Source organism: Lonchura striata, chromosome 4 (assembly GCF_050655825.1).
Source record: "Lonchura striata isolate lonStrDom1 chromosome 4, ASM5065582v1, whole genome shotgun sequence".
In the NCBI taxonomy this organism is placed as follows: domain Eukaryota; kingdom Metazoa; phylum Chordata; class Aves; order Passeriformes; family Estrildidae; genus Lonchura; species Lonchura striata.
The window spans coordinates 75,621,999-75,631,134 of record NC_140706.1 but is presented as its reverse complement, the minus strand read 5'-3'; the positions used below and the strand labels follow the sequence as shown (position 1 = coordinate 75,631,134).

The 9,136-nt window shown below is 50.7% G+C and overlaps 1 long non-coding RNA gene across 1 annotated transcript; it reads right to left on the bottom strand.

Annotated features, from left to right (window-relative positions):
• Positions 1-6,769: 6,769 nt before the first annotated feature.
• Positions 6,770-7,870, bottom strand: LOC146767739 (uncharacterized). Its single transcript, XR_014955271.1, has 2 exons — positions 7,775-7,870; positions 6,770-7,429 (listed from the first exon to the last, which is right to left on the bottom strand). It is a non-coding gene; the product is annotated as an uncharacterized LOC146767739 (long non-coding RNA).
• Positions 7,871-9,136: the final 1,266 nt, after the last annotated feature.

The window sequence follows — 9,136 nt, the reverse complement described above, 5'->3', positions numbered from 1 at the left end:
AAAACCTACCCTCTACTACATGCTACGACCCAGAAAAAACATTGGAAGCCTTTAAAAACACATCCTTTAAAAACATATGAACCGATCAAAAAGAAATCCAACAACACTCCACCCAAAAACAAAAACCGTGCCACGAGCACCCGAAGCAAGAACCGTAACAACCAAGAAGCGCCCGGGGCCCTTCTCCTACAGCGACGCCGATCAAAAGCCACCGATCCCAGGAGCTCCTCAGGAACACCTCAAAGCCACCGCAGCGAGGGAGGCTGGAAGATGCGGAGCCGCGCTCCCGGCCCCGGGCGCAGCGCGGCTCCGGCAGGAAAGCGGCTCCTCCGGCAGGCAGAGGCGGCGCCGCGCCGGCAGACCCCCGCCCGCTGCCCCCGGCCCGGCGGGGCCGGCACCGGGCCCGGGGGGCCCCGGCGGCGCCCGAGCCCCGCGCCCGGAGCGGACGGAGCGGCGGCACCGGCCGGCACCGGCCCCAGCCGCCCTCGGCCCGCGGAGCCGCCTCCAGCCCTCCCCTCACTCACAGACACCGCCCCGCTCGCCGCTCGCTCCCGCCCCTCGCCCCTCCCGCCGCTTCGGCCGGGCTCCGGCTGGGGGGCTGCAGTACCGCCCTGTGCCCACAAGGCGGCAGCACTTGTCCAGAGGGTCCGCGACACGATGGCGGCCCGTGGGGACCTTGACGGAGAGAGGCGTTTTTCGCCCATGCCTGTCGGCTCCCGCCAAAAACCCGCACGCTCGCGGTGCTGCTGACCCCACAGCCCGTGTGCACGGCACCAGAACCGCCGCGGAAAATCCCGTCGGGGGGCGCCGGCGTTGCGCGCAATTCAGGCAGTGTAAAAAACAGACACGGGTCCTCGAATTTCAACGTCCTCGTTTTCGCGCCCTCTCGAGAAGGTCAAGCGAGGCCGCGCCACGCCACTCCCAAGATGGCGGCCGCGGGCGGCGGGCTGCAGTACCGCTCTCTGCCCACACGGCGGCAGCACCGCGCCATCCCCGCCGGCACGGCCTCGGCAGCGAACGCCCCAAAGCGTCCGCGCGGGAAAGAACGGAACAAAAAGCCTGCCTGCGACCCGACAGGAACCGAAAGAAAAAAGCTTTCCTCCTAAACTGCATTTCAACAAAGCTTGTTTTTATATTTTTCAGATTTATACTCACAGTCGGATTGGTAATGGATACTGATGGAAAATTGTATTTTTATCATTTCTTAGATTTATTCCTATTCTATTTTATTACATTTTATTTTTTATACATATCTTATTAGATTGCTTACATATTTCTATAGTTAGATTTAGATTTCTAAAAGGTTTGTATTGCTTAAAATAAAACCCTGCCTCTATCCAAGTAAAAATCTTTTAAAAAAACCCCTTTATTTAAACTCCATTTAAATGTATCTCTATTTTTCGCATTTATATTCAAATGTATATTTTAAATGTAGATTGAAGTATGATGCTATCTATAGTCTATCTCTTCCTAATACTCATTTTTATTTCTATTTTATATTTTTATAAATACACCTGTAGACATTGATTATATATTTCCATATTTAGAATGATATCAAACTAAAATATATATTCATATCTTTTCCATTAAACCCCTGCCTCCAACCAAATAAAAACAAAAAAAGCCCTTTCTTTAAACGATTTTCGAATATTTTTATATTTTTTTCATCATTATAGTCACATTTGAACTTCTACTTTATATAGATGTATTTATAAATATATTTTATATATATATAATAAGGTAGCGAGATAGATAAATTATTTTTTAAATTCTATTTCGTACACACTGCTAATACTTATATTTACTTACCTTTGAATTTTCATATACATCTTAACGTATTTAGGATATATTTCTATACAAAGACTTCTAATTTTATTTTATTTCTAGTCATAATTTTAATAATAAAACCCCTACCTACTACCAAATCGAAAATAAAAATCCCCTTTATTCTAAATTATATTTAAATATTTCTATACTTCTATTTTTGATTTTTACAAGTACTCATCTATTCTATCACAACATATTGAGGTACTATATTTCGATATACAGTATTTATGACATGAAATGCGTTATAATAAGACACATACAGTAAAATACGCATTAGGTACTGTATTGATTCCTATTGTTTTGTAATATTCATATATCCACATGTATTAATTATACATTTCTGTATGGACATTTATGTTTATAATCGATATTTATATGCATATAAACATATAAAATACTCCATATCAAACAAGGTTATACCTAATTGTAATGGACAGCATTATTTATGTTACATGTTTAATGTATATGTTTTCCATTTACATTTAAAATTGAAGTTTCATATTCCCATTATCATGTTTATGCATGTGTTCTATTTCATCAGAGTTATAGTTAAAACACTGCAGTTATAATCGAATTCCTAAATATAAAATGCCAAAACAAACAGCATCAAATTCCCACCAATACCATCCAAAAAATTCAGAAAGGCTCCACCAGCCAACCAACTACCAGCAAAAAAAAACCCGCACTACACTCCTTTCACTAGCAGCTCTTATCACGTCACAAAAACGAAACAAACATTTTAAAAACCCTATAGAAACCCACACAGCAAATCACAAAAACCACTCTAAAGGGAAAAAAAAAAAGCCAACTAACTTACCATACTCCAAACCATACAAGAGACTCCCAACGATTCTAAAAAAAATAATAACCAAAACTCTACCACTACGCTAACTCATAAAGAGAACCCAATGCTCTATAAAATTAACTAAAAAAACCCACCAAATAATTACAGATATAAAAATATGGGAACCACGAAGAAACAAAAAATTCACCCCCCAAATAAAATAAACACCTAAAGAGATCCACCATGGAAATGCCCATGCTCCCAAAAATAAAACCAATAAAAACAACAACCAAACACATCAAACAACAACAAAAAAAAATTAAATTAACAACAACAAAATAAGTATTCCTAACTCAAGAAACAAAAATTGCCTCAAACCATCAAAACACAAATACCACCTAGAAAGAAACACGTCGCCAAAAGAGAAATGTAACCACAAACAATATCTCCCAAGTTCTCTGCAACAATGAAACATACACGGCAATCAAATAAGCCAAACGAATGAAACCCCTATAGTGTAATAAACAAGAATGCATTCATCAATATTAAAAAAAACCTCACCGATTAACTCCAGGGCACTCCCTCAAGCCCACCAAAGCAAATACTACGCACTCGCGCTAATAAAAGCCTCCACAACCGAATTGAAAAACGACCCTCTACTCCATGCTCCGACCCATAAAAACCAGTGTAAACCTTTAGAAACGCATCCTTAAAAAACCTAAGAACCGATCAAAAATAAATCCAACAACAACACTCAACCCAAAAATAAAAACCTTGCCATGAGCAGCCGAAGCAAGAACGGTAACAACCAAGAAGCGCCCGGGGCCCTTCTCCTACAGCGACGCCGATCAAAAGCCACCGATCCCAGGAGCTCCTCAGGAGCGCCTCAAAACCAGCGCAGCGAGGGAGGCTGGAAGATGCGGAGCCGCGCTCCCGGCCCCGGGCGCAGCGCGGCTCCGGCAGGAAAGCGGCTCCTCCGGCAGGCAGAGGCGGCGCCGCGCCGGCAGACCCCCGCCCGCTGCCCCCGGCCCGGCGGGGCCGGCACCGGGCCCGGGGGGCCCCGGCGGCGCCCGAGCCCCGCGCCCGGAGCGGACGGAGCGGCGGCACCGGCCGGCACCGGCCCCGCCCGCGCCGCCTCCCCCGCCCGCCGGCCCGGCCAAAGCTCCGCTCGGCTCCGCACGGCTCGCACCGGCGCGGCTCCGGCGGGCCCGCGGCAGCCCAGCCGCGCCCAGCTCCCCTTCCGCCCCGGCCAGCCCCGGCACTGCCGGCAGGGCTCCGCGCCGCACCCTTCGCTGCCGGGCCGGGGGCAGAAGAAGCGCCCCGAATGCAGCGGCACAGCCCGACCCCCGCCCTGCCAGCGCTGCCACGGCTGCAGCTCCCTTCCTCTGCAGCCCCGACTCTGACGCCACGCTGCGGCGCTCACCTCACCCCAACAAGGGAAAAGAAACGTAGGCTTCCCTTCAATCGCGTCCTCTAGAAGAGAAGAAAAGAAGCGCCTTGCCTCAAACCATGGCAAAAGGGGGCTTTTTACCTCAGTCCAAACCCCTTAAAAGGGGGGACAACAGGACTGCCCCCTCCAATTCAACCTCAGGATGACGAAATTTCAAAGGGAAAGGGGAAAAGTCCCCGTTATAAAAGCGCACCGGCTCACCTGCTCGGCTGCTGCTTCTCGGCACAAAGGTTTGTCCCTCAGCTCCTCCTTTGAGCAATGCTTCACGTGCCCAAGTATGTATCCAGGGGATTCCCCGGACCCTGTCCGAAGCGCCCACCGTCCTTCCAGGAGACAGCCCCGGGAGCCCCCCAAAAACTCCTCTCCTCCAGCAGCTCCGTGCAAAAGCCAGCAAAGACAAACCCTCGCCCTAAAATAACCTCCCCCCGGCAGGAGCCGCCCCTCCTCCTCATCCTCACAGCTCACACCTGGGGCTGCTCTGAGCCCTCATCATCCTCACATCAGCTCACACCTGCCGCTGTTGCCACCCTCCAACAGCGTCTCTCCATCTCCAGCACACAGCCCACTTCTCACAGACACTGATCCATTGGAAATCTGCTACGGGTGTTGTCTTTTCTTAATCCATCTGGGTACACGATTAAAGCACGTACATGCATTGATGGTCATTGAGAGAAAGCTTTCCCCTGGAGAAAACAGTCCTTTTGCTGGCACACTTTGATACACCTTCGCAAAAAGCAGAATCAGCACCAATTCCTAAGACCCCTGCCGAGGAACTCAGCCCTCCTTGGGACACCCAAAGCAGCAGACCTCGAAAAAGGAGGGGAAAAGTCAAGCTTGGAGGGGAAAAAGAGGATAGAAGTACAGCAGCCTTTAAAAATGCCTGCACGGAGCAATAGTGGGAACCAGTCACATTTCTTCCTTCCTTGCTTTCTGTGATGACATAAATAGGAAGTAAGAACACGTTAAACAAAAGGCAGAGCTAGGATTTGACAGGTCTTTATTTTGGCAGGCTGCATGGCAAACGCCTCTTCCAGGACTGCGACACGTTTTGGGGAATAGCTGAGAACGGAGGCAAAAGGTGCCGGGAGCCCTTTCTGTTCCCTTCAGCCCCTTGCTCCGCTGGTTTCAGGGCACTCGCTTGGTTCGTTCCTAGAGAAAAACGCTAGGGCATGATTTTCAAAACTACTGCCCGTCCCCAGTCAGAGTTTCCTACATTCGTGGGTACAAATGAGTGGATAGAGAGAGGGCTTCTTTCCAAATGAGTTTAGCCATAGATTCCTGTTCTTTACCAGTAGCTATAAAAACGAAACACTTGCCAGGTTTTGGTATTCTACACACACCCCTCCCTGGGAATTTTGGGGCAGCTTTGGGTCCCTCTGCGGGACGGCACCCAGCGTGACCCCCTCCCCTCATTCGCCACCCACCCGCTCCTCCACCGCAGTGTGCGTCCCTCTCCTGGGGACCTTGGGGTGCCCCAAATGCCATCAGAGCCCCGAGGCTTCAGCCCCTAACCCTGACCCCCGAAGAAGGCACAGGGCGAATCCAACTGCCCCGGACAGCAGCCCAGCACTCCCTTCCAGCCCTTCCCACACCTCCATCCCCCAGAAAGGGACTCCGCCGCAACAAGAAAGGGGGGCAGCCCCCAGAAGGCTCGAAGCTCCTGCCCCGCCTCGCTGTCGCGGGCCAGGGGCAGAAAGAGGGAGCGGCAGAGGCGGCGGGGACGCGGCACGGCCGGCACGGCACGGAGCGGGGGCCGCTCGCAGCGCGATGCCGGCGGAGCCGCAGGTCCGGCAGCGCCGGGGCGGGGTCCGAGCGGCGCGGGGGATCCGCCGAGAGCCCCGGCCCCGTGCGGGGACTCCCGCAAGGCCCGGGGGGCGCCGGGCTCCGGCCCTCGGGGCTTTATTCTCCGGCGCCCCGAGCCCCGCGGCTGCGGGGGAAAGAAGCGAAGGGGCGACGGGAAGAGAGGAGGGAGAGCGGGACATGCGAAAGGGCGGGGAGGGAGGTCGGGCTGCGGAGGAAAGCGGGCGGGGAAGGGAAAGGCCGTCAGGGCAGCAAGAGGGACGGGGCACAGAGGAGGGAGAGAGGGGGAATGGAACGGAGCAGCGGGGCAGGGACAGGACAGGACAGGAAGGAGCCGGGTTTGGGGGGGACACGGAAACGGGGGAAAGAGAGGGTACACTCAGGGGAATACGGGCAGGAGGATGGAGCGGGAGAGAGAGGGACAGGAGGGGATCCTCCCGGCTCCGCCCCGGCGCCCCCCCTGCCCGGGCTGCTGCGCTCGGCAGAGCTCGGCTCCGTTCGGCTGCACTCGGCTCCTCGGCCAGCTTCGGCTACTGTCGGCCACGCTCGGCTATTTCCGGCCGCATTCGCCTCCATTCGCCTCTTCGGCAAAGCTCGGCTCGCCTCGGCTGAACTCGGCAGAGCTCGGCTCCGCTCGCCTCCTCGGCCCCTTTCGGCCGCTTTCGCCCACGCTCGCCTAGTCCCGCCCGCACCTGCCTCCATTCGCCCATTCCCACAGCTCGGCTCCCTCCGCCCGGCCCCGGCTCCCTCCGGCTCACACATTTCCTCAGGGCACCTCAGCACAGGGCACACAAACTGCAGCCCCTAAAGGCTTGCGGCTCTTTCAACACACACACTCGTAACTCAGCTCTCGGGACAGAGCTGATGGCCCCTTTAGGACAAGAACAGTTGCACGTAAAAGCAATTCCCTCATTTTAAATCTCCTTTTTATTGACCCCCCCCAAAATCCCATCCACATCACAAGGAACGTGCAGCTCCGGTGACGCTATTTGTACAAAGGCCCTGGGGCAGCACACAGCCGGGATTCCACGGAAGAAAGCCCGGTTTGCATTGCAGAGGTTCTCGCTCCGGCACTGCCTGTTTGCAGCTGGGCTCCGCTCCCCTCATGGCCACATCCCCGAACGATGTGCCAGATTTCCCAGAGAGCTCCCAGTAAAACTCAGCTACAGTCACTGAGCAGAAAATCCTTTGGGCTTTAGTTCCACCTCTCACCTGTTCCGAGCGCTGGGAACGCGGGTTTTGGTCCCACATCGCAGCAGCAGGGATGGATTAGGGTTTTGTTTTGGTTTGGTTTGTGGTTTTTTTGTGTGTGTGTGGGTTTTTTTTAAATTAAAAAAAGGGTAATAAAAACAAACCATGTCTGACATAAATGTCTTGAAGTGCCATTCAAGCTTTTTAAACCCAAGCAAACCGTCCTAATTCCCTAGCCCAGTCTTCTATTCATACTGGCTACTTACACCCCAGTGTAGGAAGCTCTGCAGCCTTCTTCTCCTGTCCTGTATTAGACAGAGGATGGATATGAAGGGCACACACGCAGTCTTTTTGGTTCTTCAAAAAGATAAAAATGCCTGTAATAAAAATTACAGAAGTAATATTGTTTCTCAAAGTGTTCCAGAAAAGGGAATTTGGAGCTTTAATGTCCCACTGAGAGATGTTGAATAAAATCTTCCCCCTGAGTTTGCACCCAGTAATAAAATACTGATTTGTTTTTTGACCAGGCAAGGTAGGTCTATAGGAGAACAGCTCAGGAGGCTCTCATGGCTCACGGCGATGAGGATGGAGCAGGGCAGAACGTTAAAGGTGAAGTGTCAGTCCCCTGAATTAATGCCCTGATGGAGCCAATTTTTTTGCTAAGAGACATAACAGATCCTTCCCTTTGTTCCCCAGTTTCCAAGTCACCTGTAATTCGTTACCTGCACCAACCTGCCGCAGCTAAGTGACAAATCCAGCTCCTGTACTCCAAGCCACGTGTCCCTGACGTGAAGGGAAGTCAGGGATACAGAATCAGCTGTGCAAGAAAGAGAAGACAAAAATCAGAACAGATATTCTTCTATTTCCCCACAGGATCACCAAGCCAAGCTGCTTGCTACCTCTCCAGGACTATGTTTAAAAAGAGTTCCCTAACTCTTTTCTTAGCCTGAAATTCCGGAGTGGCTTTGCCCATTCAAAGCCAACGATCCTACTCACAAGAAGGAACAAACCAGCTTCCTGTTAAATAAAGCACTTGGAAATATGAGCTGCCACGTGGAGCTGGGTTTTTAAATATCACAAATAAACTTAACAAAAAATTATTCCTGACTCAAACCCACAATGCCTCAAACCATCAAAACAAAAATAGTTCTGGAATGACAGCTACACCTCTGCAGACCACAGCACAAAAATAACACTAAAGAATTTCTGACACCTTCCTTTTGAAGATGCTCTTACAGCATATTATCATAGTAAAGGGGCATTCCCTACATCTCTAACCAGAACTAGAGCTAGAGCTATCAGTTACTTTCACATACTCGCATGTCTGTATGGTGGCCTTAGGAGAAGCTGGCAACATCTCTTCTGGTACCACACCTTGGAGGCTCAGATTGAGTCAAAAGCACCACTGAAACCAGCATGCCAGGAGCTAACTGAATAATGAAAGTCATTTTCTCCATTTCTGTGACAGAAAAGCCCTCCATTTGGACAGCATTATTTGCAGCCAATTATTCTGCTACTTCCAGCAGTGCTCCAGGGAGCTGTATCACTTCTCCGCAGAGCTCAGGAGCTGTTCATTAGGTTGATCTCCTATAGTCTCCAGTTCTTCCTTTTGCTTGCACAATGTGCACCCTGCAGTGCCATATGACAGGAGCTTTGAGTGCTGTCTGTTGCTCTGTATTACCCTCATAGGACTGAGGAACCCGTCCCAGCCAGGGAAAGAACAGCTTTTGATTCTTGGATTAGGACACAAAGTGCCACAGTTTAATCTAACAGTGGGAGGAATAAAGAGGAATACCTGGCATACTTAGAATTCCACCTTAGGGCAAAGCCCAAGTGACACTGCCCTACAGCAGGATTTGAAAAATTCAGGGTCCATCTCCTAATAAATACATTTTGGCAAGAACCTGCACGATTCTCTTTGACATGTATTTCTCCTTTGTAATGACTCAGTGCTTGGTCTCTAGGACTTCCATATCCCTGACACACTTGCACTCGGATTACTAGCAGGAGGATCACAAACTTAGGTAGTCTCATATCTGTGCAGCATTTAAAGTCAAGGAACACTGGGCTTGGTCAGCAAGACG